The sequence below is a fragment of the Lithobates pipiens genome, unplaced genomic scaffold (assembly GCF_037356315.1).
Source record: "Lithobates pipiens isolate NorthernLeopardFrog02 unplaced genomic scaffold, aLitPip1_a1.2 Scaffold_13, whole genome shotgun sequence".
NCBI classification, from domain to species: domain Eukaryota; kingdom Metazoa; phylum Chordata; class Amphibia; order Anura; family Ranidae; genus Lithobates; species Lithobates pipiens.
In genome coordinates this window covers 329,201,741-329,226,123 of record NW_027507718.1, presented here as the reverse complement: position 1 = coordinate 329,226,123, position 24,383 = coordinate 329,201,741, and the positions used below count along the sequence as shown (strand labels likewise).

At 42.9% G+C, this 24,383-nt stretch overlaps 1 protein-coding gene across 5 annotated transcripts in view; it reads right to left on the bottom strand.

Annotated features, from left to right (window-relative positions):
• Positions 1 to 24,383, bottom strand: part of GAB1 (GRB2 associated binding protein 1) — a 132,120-nt gene that overhangs the window by 63,093 nt on the left and 44,644 nt on the right. Inside the window, exon 1 of one of the 5 annotated variants that reach the window (XM_077476968.1) lies at positions 9,399 to 9,754. The exons of the other annotated variants lie outside the window; for them this stretch is intronic. The gene's annotated coding sequence lies outside the window, so the exon portion shown is untranslated. Of the gene's footprint in view, positions 1 to 9,398; positions 9,755 to 24,383 lie in introns of those variants that run through there. 5 annotated transcript variants of the gene reach the window in all.

The following is a 24,383-nucleotide window of genomic DNA, read 5'->3' as shown; positions in this document are numbered from 1 at the left end:
AAATATATAAGAGCATGTGACAGCACAGGGCCAAATAGCTGGGGGTACATGATGACCGATGACTTGTAGATTATACCTACATTTTCTTCTTTCTGCTCCCGATGGCAGAATGGAGCAGCTGGGAAGAGAAAGGAAGGCAAGTATGTATTGCGGAGATGTGTAAAGTTGACCTGTTGCTTTGCATCATCATAAAGACCTTCTGGTGTCTTTGGCTCTAGCACTTTCGGTTACATTCACACAGGTCAGCATGGTAAAATGCAGTGTTTACCGTAAAGGCTACAGCACAGCGTGATGCACATTTTAGCGCATCGCACTGCTTTTTTTCCCCCAAACTTTATTTAGATTTCAATCTTTTATTCATTTTTATATAATGTAAAAAATGAATAAAAAAGTGGTTTATCCATATATGGTCAAATAGTACATTCTAAAGAAAACTGTTTCTGTGGTGTCCGTTTATGAAGCAATGATCAGTGGAGATCCAGAGGATCGCCGCTGATCACAGCCCATAAACAGTATATAAACCAGAGATAATCGGGGGGAGATGTGTTTGAACTTGTTCTCCCGCCGATTATCTCCGCACATGGAGAATCCACATAGACTGACACAGTAACGGTCACTTTATGAAGCTGTGATCTCAGCGCTTCACTTGTGATCTGTGTCAGAATTCACACTCCCCGATTCACCATCTCAGAGGTGGAGAACCGGGGTAGTGAAGAGGGAATCGGGGGATCTGAGGAGGAAAGAGGAAGATAATTAACTTCCTTATGCCTCGTTCAGACCCCCCAACACTGTAACCATGTCCCCCTGTCATATGTATGTGTATACATATATATACATATAATGTGTATATGTATATATATATAATGTGTGTGTATATACATGTATATATAATGTCTGTGTGTGTATACATGTATATATTATGTAGGGGGACGCTTTATTTCACTAACATTAATCACACCGCGTGTCAGTGTATTGAGCTGTGATAATTTATCACTGCTTAATATAATGACATCTCTGTGTATCAGTGAATTTCTAGTACTGTAATCTCGTAAAGTCTCACGAGATTACAGTATTAGGGGCCGTTCTCCAGTGTTAGAAGCGTTTGTAGATCGCTTCACACCTCCAAGTGTGAAGCGATCTACTCCGCTTCATATAGTGGCACACAGAGGAGAAAGATCTCCTATGTGAATGCCGGAGAATGAAGCAGTGAATAGATTTCACTGCTTCATAAAAGGACACCTGTGTGCCCTAGTGATGACCTTTGTCTATCCAGTGCAGAAAAATGCAGGACACACACACACACACACACACACACACACAAAGCCACCTAAGGCTCACTTACACCTGAGCTTTTTGTAGCTCGAAGCTCCAAGCTCATACTTGTTCACCTGAACATACTGTAATTTGAAGCTGGTAGCTTGAAACAGTACATAAGCTTCAAGCATTTTTGGTCCCAATAGACTTTAATGGGAACACTTGAAAAACATGCAAAAGGGTGCATTTTGTTTCCCCCTAGTAACTAGCTTTCCATTGGCTAAAAATACATTTTAAAGCGGTTGTATACCCATTTTTTTTACTTTGACCTACAGGTAAGCCTATAATAAGGCTTACCTGTAGATAAAAAGATCTCCTAAACCTGTAAACCACTGTGACACACCGCTTTTATACTGCGCCCCTCTCTTATCAGCAAAGGAACATGCACAGATATAAGTGCTGAGGTTTATAGTTAATAGAGGGGGGGAAGAAAAAAATAAAAATAAAATAAAAAACAAACAAACACTCTATGAACGGAGGTGGTGGACCTTTCATTCTTCTGCCCATCCTACATTCGTAGTGTGCTTTTCATTGCGGGGAGCTTTTACGAATGGCACAGTGGTGGGAGGTCAGATGGGGTGGTCCATCCACTTGGATTAACCCCTGCACTGGAAGATCACAGCTACGGAGCATCTGGGGGACCAGAGGACTGAGAATTTCAATGAACACAGCAGCCACTAACACAAGGGACACTTTTTAATTACTGTAAGTTACGTCCCTGGTGCAGACTTAAAACAAAAAAAAAAAAAAAAGGTCACTAAACCTAAAAGAGTTAATCTTCCTACAGCAGCTAAAATGTATATTTGCAGGTTATTAAAATTATTCAAGCCGCTCATTTTTTATAAAAACTATATAACCACTTGCATACCGGGCACTTAAACCCCCCTCCTGACCAGACCAATTTTCAGTTTTTAGCGCTGTTGCACTTTGAATGACAATTGTGCGGCCATACTACAGTGTACTCAAATTACATTTTTATCATTTTTTTCACACAAATGGAGCTCTCTTTTGGTGGTATTTAATCAGAGCTGAGGTTTTTAACAAAAAGAAAAAAAAAAGAAAAAAACAAAAACAAACACACGTTTAATAGTTTGTTAAATTTTTGCAAACTGGTCATTTTTCTCCTTCATTGATATACGCTGATGAGGCTTCAGTGATGGGCACTGATGGACACATAAGGCGACACTGATGGGCAATGGTAGATGTCACTGATGAGCACCGATAGGTGCTATTTATAGGCAGCACTTGTGATAACTGTGGGCACTGGTAGGTGGCACTGGTGGGCACTGATGGGTGGAGCTGGTGGGCACAAAAGCTTCTCCACGATCAGGACCGATGTCCCTCTCGCTACCACCGACAATCGGTTTTTAGCCGATTACCGGCTCTGTTTAGGTCACATGATCAGCTGCCATTGGCTGACAGCTTATCACGTGGTAAGGGGTCAGGATCGACCTCTTACTCCGATCTGTGACCAGAAAGGCACTTGCTACAGGGGCACCCAAGCAGGCTTGCTCTTGAGCCACTGTGTTATAGGAGGAGTCCTTTAGTTCTCTCATATAGAGGAGTGCATTTCTCCCATGGTTCAGAGAAGCAGGATCTTCCATTCTATTGATAGTGTAGGACCCACTGATAATGGGGTACTCTGACGTAGTAGTGGGCTTAGCACTATATGGTGCAACTAAATCCCCATATATTTTCTGACTATGTTCAGCTGTTTTAAATATAATGTAATTTTCGCATGTGTGCACTGTAATATTTTGTCTTGCCTGTATGGTCTTATGGCTGTACCATACGGACCGGCCACCAGCGTCATACATTGGGTACTTTGAAGAGGGATATTGTTATGGCAGCAGCTAGCTACCATAACCCCGGTATCCTCTTCTTCAGCCGGCAGTCCTCTTTCAGATAAAAGTGGTCTCTGCGCAGATTTGCCACAAGATCACTTTTAATCGGTGGCAGGAAAGGGCTCTAGTGCCCTCCGCCACTTACCCGAGCCGGCGGAGGCAATCGGGTCCTTCTCCATGTTAGGTATGGAGGAGACAAGTGAGGGGGAAGATGGCCCCCAACCGTCTGCATACCATTGCAGGGCGGAAGCAAAGTCAAAACATCACTTCCGCCCATAGCTCTTAAAAGAGACATTTTTTGTTCCGTTTTTCTTTAAACTGCTTTTTTTATTGCATTTTAGTGCAAGTATGAGATCTGAGGTCTTTTTGACCCCAGATCTCATATTCAATTACATCTCGCCAAGCTCGTGTGCAGAAGCGAATGCTCCTGCTGCTGTGTCAGCCAACGAGAGTTGAAGCTTTTGTGCACATCGTTAGATTGTGATGGTGCTCAGCTAAGTATTAGGGCTGCTGCACAGAGGTTTTTTACCTTCATGCATTGTATGAATGAAGGCAAAAAACCTTGAGCCAACCATTTCAATAAATACTGATCCATTTTATTTGGAATGCCCATTTAAGATTGATATCTTACAGATTAAAGAGGAAGTAAACCCTGATGAGTTTACTTCCTCTTTCATTCCCTGCAAAGGCAAAGCATAATGGACTACTATGCATCGCATAGTAGTCCATTATGTGTCACTTACCTGACACAGGAGCCAGCGAAGTCGCCGCTGTCCCCTGTAGTCCGCCGCATCAATCTTCTTGGTGGGGTCTCGCAGCTCCGCCGCTGTCATTCGGCGAAGCCGCGATGACGTCACTCCCGCGCATGCGCACGGGAGCCGACACGCACGGCAGCTCCGTTGTTGAGAATGCCACGCTCAGTGCGCCTGCGCGCCGCTGTCTACGGCGCATGCGCCGTAGACAGCGGTGCCTGTTTTTGGGCAAATATCTCCTAAACTATATAGGTTTAGGAGATATTTCTTGGACCTACAGGTAAGCCTTAATCTAGGCTTACCTGTAGGTCAAAGTGGTTTGTAAGGGTTTACAACCACTTTAATAGTTATTGAGATTTAGGAGAGAACATTACACATGCAATTCAAACTCTCTACATTAAGAACATTACTTTCAGCCATAAGTCAAATGGGAGCTCCTCCGATCTTTAGGTGAAACAATGCATACATTACAACTTGGTGAATCAGGCCCACTAAACACCATAACGATTATATGCCTCAGACCTCCACAAGCTGCTGATTAAAAGTTCAGGACTTTTGTATACCATACATAATCACAGCAGAACTGAAAATGGTGACTTCTCATAGACCAAAGGAAACTTATCAATAACTTTTTTTTTTTTTTAAAACACTACTGAGTCCTAGTGAGCCAAGATCACATAAGCCTTTTCCTCAGTCTTTCAATCAAGCCTGGGATCCCTGTGAGCAGGGGAGGGCTGGCAGCCTTAGACCTGGGGGGCAAGTCCAGTCAAGTAGCCCATTCAACCACCGAATCAGCTCAACATCCATGCCCACTTGGTTTTTCAATGCAGCTTCACGAGTGCCCATCAGTGCAGCCTCACCAGTGCCCATCCAATGTCACCTCACCAGTGCCGTGTCCATCAGTGCAGCCACACCAGCACCCATCAGTGCAGCCTGATCAATGGCCATCAATGCAGCCTCACCAGTGCCCATCAACGCACCTCAGCCTTACCTGTGCCCATCCATGCAGCCTGATCACACCACAGTGTCCATCAGCGCAGCCTTGCAAATGCATAGAGAGAGAGGTAGAGCTGCACAATTACTGTATTTATTGGCGTATAACACGCACCTTCATTTTAGGAGGGAAGTTTCAGGGTAAAAAAAAAATAAAAAATTTTAAATAAAGAACTTTGAAGCAAAATAAGGGTCAGTGCCCACCTGCAGCCTCACAGATTACTGTTGCCTCAGAGGGGACGGGGACGGGGACGGGGGGGGGGGGGGGGGACGGGGGGGGGGGGGGGCGAGCACCGTCAGATTACATACAGCGAGAATCTCCGGTTTACTCGGCGGCCTCTTTAATGCAAAGTCCCGACTCCTGGACCAGCTTCTATGATAGACAGAACACTGGTCCGATGCTGGCCCAGGAGACGGGACTTCCTATTAAAGAGGTGGCCAAGTAAACAGCAGAGTCTCATTCTATGTAATGCGATGGCTCTCGTCCCGCCCCTCTCCCCGTTCCCTCCTAGGCAGCCCAAATTGCAGTATCGGCATATAACACGCACACACTATTTGCACCCGATTTTCAGGGTAAAAAAAAAGTGCCTGTTATATGCCAATATATACAGTAATCGTTTAAAAAAAAAATTGTGATCTCGATTCAACCCCCCTCACATCTCTATTGCAGAGTTATCGGATTCTTTCATGTAACAAGTGTAAAGACTTCCCTGCTCACTCAGCTGACAAAAGGGAAAAAAAAAAAAAAACTGTCAGTCTGTCAAGTTTGTAACAACATTGTGCTAGTAGATTGTAGCTCTTCCTTCTTAGATCAAAGAGATAAACTTGTGTGTAAATGCAGGAAGTTCAACCACTTAGAAAGTCTAAAATCTTTTTAACTTTGTAAGAAATCAGTATTTTTTTGCTAGAAAATCACTTGGAACCCCTAAACACATACATACATAAATCATATATATATTTATTTTAGCAGAGACCCTATGTAATAAAATGGCGATTGTTGCAATATTTTATGTCACACTGTATTTGCACAGCAGTCTTTCAAACACAATTTTTTGGGAAAAAATACACTTCAATGAATTAAAAATATAAAAACGAAACAGTAAAGTTATCCCAATTTTTTTGTTTAATATGAAAGATGATGCTGACACGGCGAGAATTGCGATCGATCTTCTGAGCAAAAATAAATATATAAATAAATAGTGATTCTCATTTTAGCTGGAATCATGCAGCTCTAGAGAGAGGAGAGCTGCCGGTTTACACAAAGCAGGGATCTCCCACTTATCCAGCGTGGCCGTTGTCACACCATGTTGCAACTCTTAGACTGGATCCTATGATGGACGTCACACGCCCCAGCATTGGACCAGTTCAACATCCATCATAGGATCGGTCTAGGAGGCAGGACTTTGCATGTCATACAGCCGCGCTGCGTAAGCGGGAGATGGAGATCCCCACTCTGTGTAAACTGGCAGCGCCCCCCCTCCCTCCTCCCTTCAGAGGCAGTATGGTGTGCACCCTCCCAGGATCAGCCCAAAAGTGGCCCCAGGGCAGGCAGCTAACAGCCCCCGAGTTTCTGGCTAACCCTAGGCCTAGGGGACAAGACCAGGGGCTTTTTTTGGGGGGCCCACTCGGGGCTATAGCTCGGATTAGTCCCCCCTCCTGACGCCACTGCTCACAGGCCATGGTCAACAGGACCCAAGGGCCATGGCCAGCACAGGACCTGACAGCCAGAAATTTTGAGGTTACTGGGTGGTGGGCAGGGTAAATGGGGTGTATGGGGAATGGGATGTGGGGGTCAGCTGGGGATGTTAGGGTCTCTCTCACCTCAGCAAGGACGATGGCAGCTCAGCAGGTCCTTGCAAGGCCTCTTGGGGGGGGGGGGGGGGGCGATGACAACTTCCAAGTTGCAGCCAGGCCGAGTCAATTATGTGGTAAGCCCTGGCTGCCTCTACCTGTCTCCAGTCCAAAGATTGCAGGGAGTATAATGGAGGGGTAATCTGCTCATCTCACTGAAAGTAAGATGACTGCTCTTCGTCCGTTCTGCTTAGTCCTCAAAACTAGTTGCAACTTGGCGTGCACGGTCTCTATTCAGCCCCCAGCATGAGCCAGTCACATAACATGACCCCACGCTCTGCCTCCAAGACTCCTGGGAGTTGTAGTTTGCTGCTCTGCTCAGTTCCACCCACTGTCCCCAGGAACTTGAGTGCGGTCCGGACTACAACTCCCAGGATGCAGGCTGCCGCCAACTTCTACCCTCCACAGGGGGGGGGGGAACAAAACAAACAGGCAGGTGCCGCCACAGCCATTTTAAATATAAAGGTATGTGGTCTAGGGGAAAATTTCTACCAAGCCCCCACTTCCTGTGAGACTAAGGAGCTTAAAGTGATTACAAAGCCTAAACAAAAATAAGAAGTAAAAAATGTTAAGGTGTTAGCATCACCCCCTCAGCCCCCCCCCCCCCCCACATTACTTACCTGACCCCTCAATTGATCCAGTTTTCTTTTGATCCATTTCTGCAGTGCTTTTTTGCAGTGCATTTTAGGTTTCTGTACACGTTTTTAAATGCGTTTTGCATTTATGCTTTTTTTGTTAGGCCAATAAAAAAAACTCATCAAAAATGCACTACATGCATTGCTGCAGCGTATCAAATTGAAGTCTATTGAACCTAAAACCCTCCACGTTGCAGTCAAAAAAAGTCCCTAACCTCTTTGCAAAAACGCAGCAGCTGAAAAACGCATAGATGTGAAACATGTGTGTCCCATAGGAAATCATGTTAAGAGGACTGTAGTGCGTTTCCGCAAAATACAAAATGCGCTAAATAAAAAAAAAAAAAAAAAAAAAAAGTGTAAATCATCTGTTATGTATGTATTGCAATGCTGAAAACAGAGCTATTTTACTTCCTGGTGCAGCAAAGACCAATCAAAAAGGATATAACACACCTGTCACTTAAAGCAATACTAAAGTCTTGTTTTTTTTGTTGCCTAAAAATAACAAACATGTTATATACTTACCTGCTCTGTGCAGTGGTTTTGCACAGAGCAGATAAGTATAACATTTTTTCCCCCTAAAAACAACAAACACCACAAGACCCGATTCTCCTCTTCTTGGGTCCCTCTTTGGCTCTCCCATCACCTCCCTCCCTGACGAGTGCCCCCACATCAGGCAGCTTGCTATGGGGGCACCCGAGCCGAGCCGCAGCTCCATGTGTCCATTTGTGACATGAAGCCCCAGCTAAGAACCATCCCATCTCTCTTCATTGGCTCACTGACTTTTATTGACAGCAGTTGGAGCCAATGGCACCCTATTGCTGTCTCAGCCAATAAGAAGGAGAGTCCCGGGCAGCAAAGTCTCTCCTGCAACATCGCTGGATAGAGAAGGGGCTCAGGCAAGTATTAGGAGGGCTACTACACACAGAAGGGTTTTTTAGCTTAATGACTAGACTAATAAAACACCTTCTGCCTTTAAAACCACTTTAACTTTCCAAATTATCCACTGGAATAAAACCCAGGCCATGCCTTCACCCCCTGGCAGAGGAGAGGCCTGCAAAAGGGCTAAACCATGAATGATTGGCAAGTTCAAGAATAAATATTAGACTAAGATTTGGCGCTCCATTAAATTGTTTTTGAAGATATAGGCATTATAAAACACAGCATTTTATTCCTACACACTTCTGGTAAGGATTAGAAAGAAGCCATCAGTTTACCCAAGAAAATACATATTTCCCCTTTAAGATGACAAAGATGAGTTGTTGGCACTGCATGTACTTTTGTTTTAAGGTATTTTAGCAATTAGCTACATAGTCTTGCCTTCAATTAATACGGTTCAACAAAAAAATACCAGAATCAAAGAAAAAAAAAAATGAAAAGATGTGATAAACGTAGATATAAAAAAAATTTTTTTTTAATATCTTTATTTGATAAAAGTCATATTTATAAAGTGAATAGCAGGTATATCTTACAGTGTAGAATGTAACTGACACTTACTAAAACTGTTTCTAATCCAGCAGGAAAGCTGTTGTAACCCAATGCATTGTGAGTCTCCATGATCAACAAAAATAGGAATAAATGCAGCCATAAAGCTGCAACACCAGCAGAAGCAAGCATGCCGGATAACACAATTCTGTAACACACCACGGCAGAGAAACTGGAACACAAAGCAAGGGTGGAGCCCATTCAACTGTTCTGCTCCTCTGCTAGACCAATTCTACAGAATAAAAAAAAATAAAAAAATCCCTGTCAACTTGGCATCTCATGCTTGCAGAAGGCAGACACCATCACACTACTGCTTGTAGAAGGTCTGCTCTGCAATCATTGCTTCATACACTCGTGGCAGCTATAGAGTTAAGGGTACGGAGGAGAAAAGGCAGCTCTCATTCACGCAACAGGACCCTAAAGAGTAGAACAATCACAATGCAACACAACAACAGAAGCAACATCCTTGCCATGAGCATCCTTTCCATGCAACAAAGTGCAAAACAAAGGAGGAGGAGGCACATTACCTTTGTTTTCCAGCAGAAACCTGAAATGGTGCCTTGTGTAGAAGTAAAGGGAGTTTAAACGTGAAGCCCAGGTTTTCTTTCCGGTCAGCTTTCCATTCTATGCAGCACCCCATCCTAATAACCTTTGACCAACAGGAAGCAGACACAATGGAAGTGGAAATAACAGGGGCTGAAATCATCCACTATGATTTAATGTAGGGGAGGTGGGCAGTTCGCTTTTCCTTCTGGCAGCTAAAGAGTGTTAGGAAAAAAATAAAAAATAATCTATGCTACAAAACACACCCATATTAAAATCAAGGGGCCATCAAATGAGAAGCGTCCTTCCCTAATAAAGCAAACATGGTGAGCTATCACCTCTGATGGTACACAAACAATGACAGTGATACTGTACATGTGTACCAGTGATGTCATGGAATTAATAGGACACATGTGCAGTAGGCTGGCTGTAGAGGACTAGTTCCTTACAGAAAGACAGGTATTGAGAGATCGGTTTATTTATTTTTTCCTCTATCAGACTGATGGGATACTCTACAATCGAATTCTCCACTTAGCCAGCTACAGAAGGTGATAAACATGTAATGGGAAGGACTGAAACTCAAAAAGATACACAAATTCTTTATGAAGTCTGTAAAAATTAAGTACTTATTCTAGCAGTACATGGGTCAATCACAGGGTTGCATAAAATAGAACAATGGGCAACTGCATGACAGCATGCAACCTGGCTAGAATAAAAAATAATTGTGATATTCCAGCAAAGTGGTTCAAACATTGGTAAGCCTTAACCACTTGAAGACCAGGCCTTTTTCCCGACACTTCTCACATACATGTAAAAATCTGTATTTTTTTTTGCTAGACAATTTACAAGAACCCAAAATCATTATGTATTTAATTAAAGCAGAAGCCCTACCTAGAGAATAAAATGGTCACACGGTTTTTGCACAGGTACGTTAATCTGACTGTACGTGCCTCGCAGTATACAGTGCCTTGCGAAAGTATTCGGCCCCCTGGAACTTTTCAACCTTTTGCCACATTTCAGGCTTCAAACATAAAGATATACAATTTTTATTTTTTGTGAAGAATCACCAACAAGTGGGACACAATTGTGAAGTGGAACGAAATCTATTGGATTTTTGAAACTTTTTTAACTAATAAAAAAATGAAAAGTGGGGCGTGCAAAATTATTCGGCCCCCTTGCGTTAATACTTTGTAGAGCCACCTTTTGCTGTGATTACAGCTGCAAGTCGCTTGGGGTATGTCTCTATCAGTTTTGCACATCGAGAGACTGAAATTCTTGCCCATTCTTCCTTGCAAAACTGCTCGAGCTCAGTGAGGTTGGATGGAGAGCGTTTGTGAACAGCAGTTTTCAGCTCTTTCCACAGATTCTCAATTGGATTCAGGTCTGGACTTTGACTTGGCCATTCTAACACCTGGATACGTTTATTTGTGAACCATTCCTTTGTAGATTTTGCTGTATGTTTGGGATCATTGTCTTGTTGGAAGATAAATCTCCGTCCCAGTTTCAGGTCTTTTGCAGACTCCAAAAGGTTTTCATCCAGAATGGTCCTGTATTTGGCTGCATCCATCTTCCCCGTCCCTGCTGAAGAAAAGCAGGCCCAAACCATGATGCTGCCACCACCATGTTTGACAGTGGGGATGGTGTGTTGAGGGTGATGAGCTGTGTTGCTTTTATGCCAAACATATTGTTTTGCATTGTGGGCAAAAAGTTTGATTTTGGTTTCATCTGACCAGAGCACCTTCTTCCACATGTTTGGTGTGTCTCCCAGGTGGCTTGTGGAAAACTTTAGACGGGACTTTTTATGGATATCTTTGAGAAATGGCTTTCTTCTTCCCACTCTTCCATAAAAGGCCAGATTTGTGCAGTGTACGACTGATTGTTGTCCTATAGACAGACTCTCCCACCTCAGCTGTAGTTCTCTGCAGTTCATCCAGAGTGATCATGGGCCTCTTGGCTGCATCTCTGATCAGTCTTCTCCTTGTCTGAGCTGAAAGTTTAGAGGGACAGTCAGGTCTTGGTAGATTTGCAGTGGTCTGATACTCCTTCCATTTCAAAATGATCGCTTGCACAGTGCTCCTTGGGATGTTTAAAGCTTGTGAAATCTTTTTGTATCCAAATCCGGCTTTAAACTTCTCCACAACAGTATTACGGACCTGCCTGGTATGTTCCTTGGTCTTCATGATGCTCTCTGCGCTTTCAACAGAACCCTGAGACTATCACAGAGCAGGTGCATTTATACAGAGACTTGATTATACACAGGTGGATTCTATTTATCACCATCAGTCATTTAGGACATGTGAAAAACAGTGCAGCGCTTAATGTGTAACACGTGACTAAATATAGTGAAACAATAAATCAGGAAAAAACTTTCAAAGATGATGTTTCCAAAAAGTAAAACATCAATGATAAACAATACACATGTGAATATTGTGCAATAAACAAAAAATGGGTTATTAAACCGAAAAAAAAGAGTAAAAAAAAACCCTTTTATAAGGACAGAAAAATAATTATTTGAACTACAGCTTGGTGCTGTAAAGCACAAACTTGTGATTAAGTGAAAAAACAAACAACAAAATTGAAAAACAAATCAAAACAAGTCCCATGCTTTGGATAAATGAAGTGATTTACAAGGCCCCATAGATGTGAAGATATAAGTTCATTAGATGGAACGTGAATGGAACTTTATGGTTGAACGTGAATGAAGCTTTCATTCACGTTCAACCATAAAGTTCCATTCACGTTCCATCTAATGAACTTATATCTTCACATCTATGGGGCCTTGTAAATCACTTCATTTATCCAAAGCATGGGACTTGTTTTGATTTGTTTTTCAATTTTGTTGTTTGTTTTTTCACTTAATCACAAGTTTGTGCTTTACAGCACCAAGCTGTAGTTCAAATAATTATTTTTCTGTCCTTATAAAAGGGTTTTTTTTTACTCTTTTTTCGGTTTAATAACCCATTTTTTGTTTATTGCACAATATTCACATGTGTATTGTTTATCATTGATGTTTTACTTTTTGGAAACATCATCTTTGAAAGTTTTTTCCTGATTTATTGTTTCACTATATTTAGTCACGTGTTACACATTAAGCGCTGCACTGTTTTTCACATTTCTGTTAGTTGGACCTAGTATCTGGTTTTTTGTGCTCAGCTGCTATTATCTTAATTGATTTTTCTCATATCAATTATTTCTTTACCAAGCGCAAGTTTTACTCCTTTTGTTTTTTACAGTCATTTAGGACAACATTGGATCATTCAGAGATCCTCGCTGAACTTCTGGAGTGAGTTTGCTGCACTGAAAGTAAAGGGGCCGAATAATTTTGCACGCACCACTTTTCAGTTTTTTTATTTGCTAAAAAAGTTTAAAATATCCAATAGATTTCGTTCCACTTCACAATTGTGTCCCACTTGTTGGTGATTCTTCACAAAAAATTAAAATTTTATATCTTTATGTTTGAAGCCTGAAATGTGGCAAAAGGTTGATAAGTTCAAGGGGGCCGAATACTTTCGCAAGGCACTGTATCTGCGTGAAGCGGTTAATGCACAAACACACAATAGAATACCCAATTGTTTGGTAAAATCTAAAAGATAATGTTACGCCAATTAAATAGATACCAAACATGTCGCTCTTTAAAATTGCGTATGCCCGTAGAGCGGCAGCAAACTATGCAAGTTATATTATCCATAGGCAATTCTTTAAAAGTTTTTCCGGGTTACCACTTTAGATTCACACAGGAGGTCTGGTGCTAGTATCATTGCTGTCGATCTGATGTTTGCAGTGAAACATCACATGTGGTGTGAACACTGTTTTTGTATGACACGGGACAAATCTGCGCGTTTGCCTTTGCGCATGACGGGACAGTTTTTTTTTTTTTTATAATTTAACGATTATGTTCACACTGTACCTTTACATTTTTGGCAATCACTTTTATTGTTAGCATAAAAAATGCAGTGACAGGTCCTCTTAACTGAGACATCTAGGGTCTATTAAACCCCAGATGTCTCCTCTGCAACCAGTGAAACCGGAAGTGACTAAATAATCGTAGCTTCCAGTTTTAGACCATAGAGATGATCAGAGCCATTGCAGTCCCCGATCAATTCTATGGTCAGCTGGCGGAAACCACTGGCTGAAAACCTGGGTTCTCCTGTAAAACAGGAGAGCCCAAGAAGGCCTCTTGTAAAAGAAATCCAGTGACTAGCCGCTAGGATTGCTTTTACAAAAATGTGGCTCTAAAAGCGATATCAGGATGATGTCTGCACCTGCAGGCATCATCCCGATATAGCCACTCAAAATCAGATAATGTAGGGGTACATGGCCTAGCCGTGAGTGGTTAATCTTATTATTCACTTTTGGCCTCTCAAATATACCACAAAAAAAAAAAAAAAAACCCCACACTATGCAAGCATGCTATACAAAAATTGTTTAGTCCCACCTGTTAATTCTGCAAGTAACACACTTCTGTCCCTTCATTGCTACACTCACTCTTTCACCTTATATATAGGGCAGCCATGGTTGTCACACAAACCTGTCTCTGTTCATCTTCATTATATGGTTAATAATGGGACTGGAAGTTTACACAATTAAGATAAGTATGCTTGCACTTTTTCAGCTCACATCACAGGCGGTGACAACGACATCAACATCAGATTTACAAAAATGTTCCTAGCCTGAAAAGAAAATCAAAATTCAGCCACACCCAAGGCCTCATGCTGCCAACAAGATCCTGCATAAAATGGTGTGTTCACATGTACAACACACAGATTTGCACTACTGGTGGATAGGATGCTAGGCGACTCAATCCCACGAGCAACCTAGCAACAAAGGACACTATGCAACTCAAGCATCATAGTGATGACTAGGGGTGATAAAAATAATAGTTTAAAATCGATGCACCGTGATTCAGCCTTACACGATTCTGCATCGCTGCACAGAATGGCTGAATTGTGCATCAATTACGTCATCCTGGCGCTCTCCTCCCTCCTCCTCTCTGTATGTCACAGAGGGATCTCCCGCTGTGTCACAGAGCTTGCATCTGAAATGCCTGGGCGGCTGCTCACCAGTGCCTGGATCACACACAGTGGGCATCTCCGGCTGTGTCACAGAGCTTGCCTTTCAATATCCGGTAGCCGCTGTAACAAAGCCCTAGACCGGCTTCTGTGCTAGACTGCACACTGATCCATTTGAATCAGTGTGCCGTCTATCACAGAAGCCGGTCTAGGAGGCAGGACTTTGTTACAGCGGCCGCCAGTGTATTGAAATTCAAGCTCCATGACACAGCAGGGGATGCCCACTGTGTGTGATCTAGGCACTGGTGAGTGGCCGCACAAGCATGATCCAGGCACTTGTGAGGCTGCATTTTATGGGCACAGTGAAGCTGCATTTGATGGGCACTGCCTCATTTGATGAGCACAGTGAGGCTGCATTTGATGGGCACAACAAGTCTAAATTTGATGGGCACCGATAGTTTTTTGATGAAAACCATGGGCAGTAATCGTGATGCAGCGTGGAATCGAATCGTTGACATAATTGTAATTGAAACGAATAGCCAGCCCAGTGAAGACTGATTTCAGTGGGGGGGGGGGGGGGGGGGGGTTAAACAGTGTGTGTTGCAGTTGCTCATCAGGTCCATTCCGATGGCCAGTAGGAGGGGCTGTTTCTGCCTGTGTAGAATTTAATTGGTCAGGGCCAATGTATACATAGGCAGTAACCGCTCCTCCCACCAGCATACAGTGCGGACCTGATGGGGAATCATATCACCCTTAACTGTGCTAGCTCTGCTAACTGAGTCACTCATCAGTGGCTGCTCAGTAACAGAATGACGCATTCATTTGAGGTTAACATGTAAACATCATTAGATTAGCCAGCAGCTGAGGTGACCACTGATTACATGTTTTAGTAGCCAATAGTGCAGCCTGCCTCCTAGCAACAAAGGATGCTGGGCAGCTCTAGCTCCTGCCACCTAGTGTTGCTAGGAGGTCCCAATAGAGTGCATTTGTGCTGTACGCTATCACATTGTAAAGAGTACAAACGTTTACATGCATACAGCGTAAAAACTAGTATGGTTTGGTTTGTTTTTTCTTTATGCCTTTAAAGACTGCGCAAAAAAAAAAAAAAAAACCCACACATACATGGCTCTAAATGCCCAACGTGCATGCGTTCGCTGGCTATAACGTAAATGCAGATCTACAGTAGGTGGCGATACATCCACACTGCAGAGCACCACAACACACATTATAGTGTTAACAAAAGTGCAGGTTCAATTTTTTTGTTGTCACTCTGGGGTTTATTGAAATAAAGAGTGGTGGAGAGTGCAGAATTTGGCAAAACTTCTGCATAGAAACCAATCAGCTTCCAGGTTTTATTGCCAAAGCGTAATTGAAAAAGCTGAGGTTAGAAGCGGATTGGCTAACATGCACAGCAGCAGTCTTAGTGCACCAACTTTAGTAAATCTACCCCCATGTGTTTATGTGGAAAGAGCAGTCTTAATGCAACGCACCTTAACATACCACTTGAAATACCATCTTAGCACGTGTGTGGCAGCATACCATAACGCCTAAGAGGTGAGGAAGTACTAGATGTATGTATGTATGAATGACCAAAAAGTTGCTATAAATAACTGTATCTTATTGATTTTCCTAAATAAGCCATATAGTATATGGTAACCGAGACGCAAAGCCAAGTGTTGGGAAGCACTTTCACACACAGATACATTGTGGAGAGCCCCTTGCTGCGTAGATTAGTTCCCCTGTAAATCCTGCAGTTACTTGAGCCTGGATTCAATCAGCTAATGAGATGAGGTAATCGCTTTGTGGTTTCACAGAGATGGCTTGATGGCAGGCCATTACTTTAATCCCCTGACAGCCTAACAGCACCATGCTTTAATCTGTTATACTATAGCATTCAGAAAAAAAAAAGGGAGGATTCTTACACGGAATGTAGCACTCTGTTAAAACTGGAAATAAGTTTTGGCTCTAAATACACTTTAATATACAAAGCTTTCCAACTGGAGAGACTTGCATTTATGTGCCTAGTGACCATTGTCACCTGTACAAAACGTGAAGGAAAAAAAAAAAAAAAAGTCTAAATTGTCATCAGAACAGGAATAGAGAGGGAAGTCTTCTAACTGTAATAGCTGCTAACTGTTATACCCTCGGCACTGCTGCCCTGCAAAAACTGGCAGCCACAAACCTTGGCCGTTTTTCTTTGCACACATACGGTCACTCAGTATACCCTAGGCACTGTCCGTCATCACACCTCTCTGAAAATGAAAACCCAAGGCATGCACAACAGGAGTATACAGTATTAGTAACCAGCATGGGAATATGAATTTCCAACAAAGTGAAAAGTTCACTTGGCTCCCCTGCCTGCACGTCCAAAATAAAGGATCCGAAGACTGAACGGCACCTGTGCAAGCCCCACCATCCAAGTGGACATAGGGCTGCACATAGTTAGAGGTCCCCTCGCGGGCACGCTTTGGTCATGGCCTCGCTTCGCTCGGCTCTTTTTTATTCTAAGAATATGTCCACTTGGATATTGGGGCTTAAACCTTGACTCACGGCGCAGGCGCCGTTTATCTTCGGAATCTGCTTGTCATGTGTACTGCACATGCGCAGTACAAAGCGGACACAATCTGACAGTATTTGACAGGACACCGTAAATAAAACAGAACTATGTGGCTCCACAGCACTAGAGAAAAAAATAAATAAAAAAAAGGTTTCTTGGTTTCAGTTATAAAATTTTGTATGGAAGTAATTTTTCTCCTTTGCTGATGAGGCTGCACCGACAGACATTACTGATGGGCACTGTTGGGGCTGCACTGATAATTAGGACTCTGATGATGGGAGCCCTGATTATTAGCGTAGATGTCCCCTGTGGATTGCCACTTACCGACTCTCCTCTCCTTACGCACCGTCAGCTTGAGGAGAGGCCTGCCGACAACTAGAAAATCCTGTTTACACTGTGATTGGACACAGCTGATCACATGGTAAAGAGCTGCTTTGATTGCCTCTTTATCCCAGATCTGTAATCAGCGATCACAGAGTGCTCCCGAACTGCACCGGGGGTGTGAGGACTTAAATAGACGCCCTCCCAGAAATGTGCTACAACGATGTAGTTGTTATTCAGCTATAGCAGGGTCAGGAAGAGGTTAAAGCAGAACCAAATCCATTGATTTAAAGGTTTACAAAGAAACAGTTACATTCCCAGCATGCCGGAACCGCTGTCACATTTGTTTGTGCTCTCAATCAAACCATCAAAAGGCTGGTGTCATAACTGATCACATGTGCAGTACCATGGCAGTTGTAGATCAAAACAGAGGCCATGATGGCAGTTTCCTAAGCTGGAAAAAAAAGATAGGAGTGTTTAGTTCCGCTTTAAAGCAGACCGTGCACATTCTCCAAAGAGTGTTGGGCTATTATTAAATAAGCAGATCTTGCATTTAGGAATACACCTCTTAAAAAAAAGAATTGAGATCACAATACGGTGTATGTAGATGGAAGGATGACTTACAAACCATTTGCCAAGAACTTGGATCTTGAATTATAATATGAAATATAATTATATCCTTCAAACCTATCCAATTACATGAATGCTTCTTTCCAGCTTCTTCATACTAGAATAGGTGGTCACGGCAGATTCTGCCTCTCAAGAAATAGGTTTGAAGACAAAAACAAAGAGCAAAACACTTCTAGTTCTCACAAAGCGATCAAACAGCACAGGCAATTGTTTCAACGGGTACACAAACCATGCACTCTCATGCCATTACAGATGCTTGAAAGGCCTTAATGCTCATTAAAATTGTATAAAGGTTGCAAGAAAGATTTTCCTCAACCCAAGAGATAAAATGCATTAAATATCAACCACATGCAAAAAAAAAAAAAAAAAAAAAGGGAAGAACAAATATAGGAGAGAGAATTGCTAGTCGAAGCCTATACACTGATTTACAACCATAAAATGGCTTGAAAGAATAAACAGTGTTTCATAAAAATAAAATGTATTCCACTTGTGAGCATCTATGCTGGGATGTTTTCCTCATAGAATATTCAGCTATAAAATAGTTTTCTCCATAAACTATACAAAAAAATAAAAAGCAATAACCCAATCAATCAAAATTATGTACGTATGTCCCTACTACTAAAAATAGTTGGTTGTTGCGGCTTATTTTTTGCATGAGTACCATTATTATTGTTGCATGCACTACAAAAACAAAAAAAAATTATATATAAATTTTTCTCCATTAAAAGGGTTTTAACTAGGTATGCAATTAAGGTAACTATATAAACAGATGAAAGTTTCTGAGAAATAAAAATAAAAAAATAGTCCCGCTTTACATTTTACAGAAAATGTTATATAACATTTTGTATTTTTACACTGGTGTGAAAAATAAAAAAAGTGCTCAACACTTAGGCTCCATGCACACTGAAGCTCGAAAAAGCCTTTTCTGGACGCCAAATTGCTGGCAGAAAACGCTGGTTGAAAAACGTGCTTTTAACAGCGTTTTGTACTAGCGTTTATGAGCGTTTATTAACGTTAGCGTTTATGGGCGTTTTTCAATAAAAATACACAGAGGACACTCCAAAAACCCCACAGTGCATTACAAACTCCCACAATGCATTGAAAAAATAGAATGCCGAACACTAATTAACGCACGTTAATGAGCGTTCGACTTTTTTTGCCGGTGAAAAACAGCACTTTGAACGCGAATTTCTGGCGTTCAGAAAAAAGCCCATAAACTCCACTGCTCATTGCAGCTAAAAAACCTCCATGTGTGCATGGACACATAGGCTAACAGAGTGGAGTTTATGGGCTTTTACAAAAAACGCCCAAACTCCAGTGTGCATGGAGCCTTCAAAAAATAAAAAAACAAAAATAAAAAGAAACCTCTCCCCATTTTTATATATATATATATATATATATATATATATATATATATATATATATATATATATATATATATATATATATATATATATATATATATATAATGGTCATGGTAATTAAACAAAAACAGTAGTATAACCTGTGTGTGAACTATTCTAACAATAGAACATCTACAGTCAGCAACCAATCAAATGAACAGGTTTTGTCCTAACATATAATAATAGTAGCATAATACGTGAAAGAAATCTCAAAGACGTACACAGACCTGTTTCCCATGGAATTTCTGCAATCACGGCATCACAACACCCTGCTGAAACAGTGCTGTGGAAATGGATGATTGACCTTGGTCAAGTTAGTGACTTCAAGTTCTCTATGTTAATAACCTAAATGGAGCAATACACTAGAGGCTCACAACAGCAAACGATTGGTGGACCCGGGTAGCTCTCCTTACAGAACGCTAATGTAGACTCATAATTCTTTGTATGCAAGAGAACGGTCTAAATCGAGGAGAAATAAAATCCTCCTCCTTACAAACACAGCTAGGTCATGCTTTCTCTTTATAAAAGGAAAAAAAAAAAAGTTGTTTTCCAACCCTAACCATTGAAAATGGTTTTATTTTCAGAATTTTATAATATATATATTTATTTATTACACACACATTTTTTATTTTTTATTTTATATTGATATCCATGGCTCTACTAGGCAATTTTCCCAAAAATCGACGTTTCAACTTTTACCTGAACTTGGTGGGGCTGATAGGCTCCATGCACACAGCTTCTACAGGAGTTGTGTGTGTTGCCTGTAGAAGCAACTCAATGTTATCCTATGTGTCCCTGCACATTAGGAGGATTACAGGAATCTATTGAGCTTAGCGTTTAGAGGTAGGAAAAAAAAAAAAAAACCCTCCTGGTTAGCGTTTTGATTGGAGGTTTCTGGCAGAAAAAAAAATAAATAAAACTCTAAACATGGAGCATTTATGTATCCTCCAATTAGCCCTTGTACACACGGTCGGAGAATCTGTCGGAATGTGTCCTATCGGACCGTGTCGTCGGATAATCAGACTGTGTGTGGTATGCATCAGACTGATTCCGTCGGACCCAATTTTCCAACATGTTGGAAATATTTCCCGACCAACTGGGCCGATCGGACATACTCCGATCATGTGTAGAGAATTTTGATCGGACCAAGTGCCACGCATGCTCAGATCAAATTCCTACATCAAAGCTATTGGCTACTAGCCTGAATGTAGTCCCATCGTAACGAAATTACGTCATCACGTTCTGAAAGATCGGATTTTTCGACAACTTTGTCCGACCGTGTGTATGCAACAGTTTCGGACAAGATCCGACGGATTTGGTTGTGGAAATCTCCGACCGTGTGTACAGGGGCTTAGAATGTTCTCTTTTATTGCATACAAGAAAGGAGAGCTTCCCAGGTCCACCAATCGCCTGTTGTGAGTCTCTAGTATCTTGCTCCATTTGGTTTATTAACAGAGAACTTGAAGTTGACTTTTCTGCCAAGAGAACTGGTGGTTTATTTAAGCCCAGTGTGCATGGAGACAAATGTAAAAACAGAAACTTTAAAGCCTGGTACACACGGGCCGAACATCGGCCAGTTCAACAGAAACCGGCCAACATTCGGCCCGTGTGTACAGGAGCCTGTTTGGCTTCTATTAATGGGGCATGCCAGTAAATTATCTGCTGATCAGCGCTCTCAGCCAATGGCAATGAGCGTTGACCAATGGTCTCTGGCGTGGGGGCCACCCCCCGTCGGTACAGTGATCTCCCCTCCGAGCTATTGTTTTCTAACATTGAATAGTTAGTACAGCAAGCCTTCTCCCAAGCCCCTCAGTGTTTTATTGTTCAGCCCACTGGGTTGAAGAAAAAAAAAAAAAAAAAAAAAAAAAAAAAGTACAGTGGCTACCAGGCTTAAGATTACATATAAGAGAACTGCAATCACCCCACGACAAACATCCTCCATACAAGAAGAGACAGGGGATTCTTATTGTATTTTACAACACGGTCTATTTGAGTCTCCATTCCTCTGTTCAGTTACCTTAAATACAAGTTACAGGTAAGCCCCAGTGGCCAGTAACCCCAGAAAGTGACACATTCTACCTCCTGCACAATGCTTGTGAGTGTGCTTTAGAACACTTTGCTTACGTCACAAAAGATGTGCCCTATGTAAAGGGTAACCCCACTATCGAGGAGAAAACAAAATTGCAAATAGGATAATAAAAAATAAAAAAATGACTACAAGTCACACTGTAATTGACTATTCTCAAAAATTACCTTTCCTTTTTAGACTACAGCTCTGTCATTTTCTGTAACATAAAAAGCAATATGGCAACCTGGAGATGTTTTGTACACAGATGGTGTACAGAATGCCCCTCCAGATATATAATTTCCTGATTGTGCGATTGGCTTAACCAGTTGCCGACCGCCGCACGCCGATGTACGTCGGTAGAATGGCACGGGCAGGCATAAGGACATACATGTACGTCCCTTGCCTCCCGCGGGTCGGGGGCCCGATCGGGCCCCCGCCCGGTGCCTGCGGCGGTCGGTTTTCGTCCGGGAGCGATCCGGGACGAGGCGGCGGCCATTCATTCATGGCCACCCCCTCGCGATCGCTCCCGACGAATAGAAATCCCCGGTGACATCACTTCCTCTCCTGTAATGTAAACACAGGAGAGGAAGTGATGTATTCTCTCCTCCGTGTCGGTATTTTTCGTTCCGACACGGAGGAGAGCGGATCAGTGAGTTGCACCAACACTCTACACACACAGTAGAACATGCCAGGCACACTCACACCCCCCCTTTACCCCCCGATCACCCCCCCAATTACCCCTGCCCCCCAGTCACAGTGACACCAATGTCATTTTTTATTTTTTTTTGCATTGGTGTCATTTGTGACTGTAATAACTGTTAGGGCAGTTAGAGTTAGCCCCCTTTAGTTCTAATGTACCCCCCTAACCCCCCCAATAAAGGTTTAACCCCGTGATCACCCCCCGTCGCCAGTGTCACTAAGGCTGGGTTCACATTGCAGCGGTTTATGAGAACGAATGTGATTCGCACCGCACTGCAGTGCAAATCACATCCGATCTCTGTGCGATTCGAGTTCAGCCATTCGCCGCACCCGCCGCAAATTCGCACGGGACCCTTTTTTTGGCCCGCAGCAGAATCGGATCGCATGGGTGTTCACACCATGCGATCCGAGTTTGCAGATCGCACTGCGATATGCGAACTGATCTGGGGGTGTCAGTAACATTTCACTGACACTCCCAGCAGTTCGCATAGGGCAGTGTGAACTGCCGCCGGGAGGCATGCGATGCGGGAACCCGCCGCGGATTCGCGGCGTTTCCGCATCGCTCCAGTGTGAACCCAGCCTAATAAGCGATCATTTTTCTGATCGCCGTATTAGTGTCACAGGTGACGCTAGTTAGGCAGGTAGGTATTTAGGTTCGCCGCAGCTTTTTATAGCGCCAGGGACCCCCATATACTACCGCATAAAGCCCCCTGATTGCCCCCTAGTTAACCCTTTCACCAGTGATCACCATATAACTGTTACAGGTGACGCTGGTTGGTTAGTTATTTTTTTATAGTTTCAGGGCACCCGCCATTTATTACCTAATAAAGGTTTAACCCCCTGATCACCCGGCGGGTGTCATTTGTGACTAATAACTGTTAGGGCAGTTAGGGTTAGCCCCCTTTAGTTCTAAGGTACCCCCCTAACCCCCCCAATAAAGGTTTAACCCCGTGATCACCCCCCGTCGCCAGTGTCACTAAGGCTGGGTTCACATTGCAGCGGTTTATGAGAACGGATGTGATTCGCACCGCACTGCAGTGCAAATCACATCCGATCTCTGTGCGATTCGAGTTCAGCCATTCGCCGCACCCGCCACACCCGCCGCAAATTCGCACGGGACCCTTTTTTTGGCCCACAGCAGAATCGGATCGCATGGGTGTTCACACCATGCGATCCGAGTTTGCAGATCGCACTGCGATATGCGAACTGATCTGGGGGTGTCAGTAACATTTCACTGACACTCCCAGCAGTTCGCATAGGGCAGTGTGAACTGCCGCCGGGAGGCATGCGATGCGGGAACCCGCCGCGCATTCGTGGCGTTCCCGCATCGCTCCAGTGTGAACCCAGCCTAATAAGCGATCGTTTTTCTGATCGCTGTATTAGTGTCACAGGTGACGCTAGTTAGGCAGGTAGGTATTTAGGTTCGCTGCAGCTTTTTATAGCGCCAGGGACCCCCATATACTACCGCATAAAGCCCCCTAATTGCCCCCTAGTTAACCCTTTCACCAGTGATCACCATATAACTGTTACAGGTGACGCTGGTTGGTTAGTTATTTTTTTATAGTTTCAGGGCACCCGCCATTTATTACCTAGTCTCACTAGTGTACCCCTAAATTTAGGGGTGTCTACTTTCCAAAATGGGGTCATTTGGGGGGGGGTTTGTGCCATCTTGGCATTTTATGGCCTTCAAAACTGTAACGCCCTTAGAAAGCCTGAAGGCGGTGCTTGGTTTTCGGGGCCCCGTACGCGGCTAGGCTCCCAAAAAGTCCCACATATGTGGTATCCCCGTACTCAGGAGAAGCAGCAGAATTTATTTTGGGGTGTCATTTCACATATGCCCATGGCATGCGTGAGCAATATATCATTTAGTGACAACTTTGTGAAAAAAAAAAAAAGTTTGTCATTTTCCCGCAACTTGTGCCAAATATAAAATATTCCATGGACTCAACATGCCTCTCAGCAAATAGCTTGGGGTGTCTACTTTCTAAAATGGGGTCATTTGTGGGGGTTTTGTGCCATCTTGGCATTTTATGGCCTTCAAAACTGTAATAGGTAGTGAGAAGTGAACTCAAAAATTTACGCCCTTAGAAAGCCTGAAGGCGGTGCTTGGTTTTCGGGGCCCCGTACGCGGCTAGGCTCCCAAAAAGTCCCACATATGTGGTATCCCCGTACTCAGGAGAAGCAGCAGAATTTATTTTGGGGTGTCATTTCACATACGCCCATAGCATGTGTGAGCAATATATCATTTAGTGACAACTTTGTGTAAAAAAAAAAAAAAAATT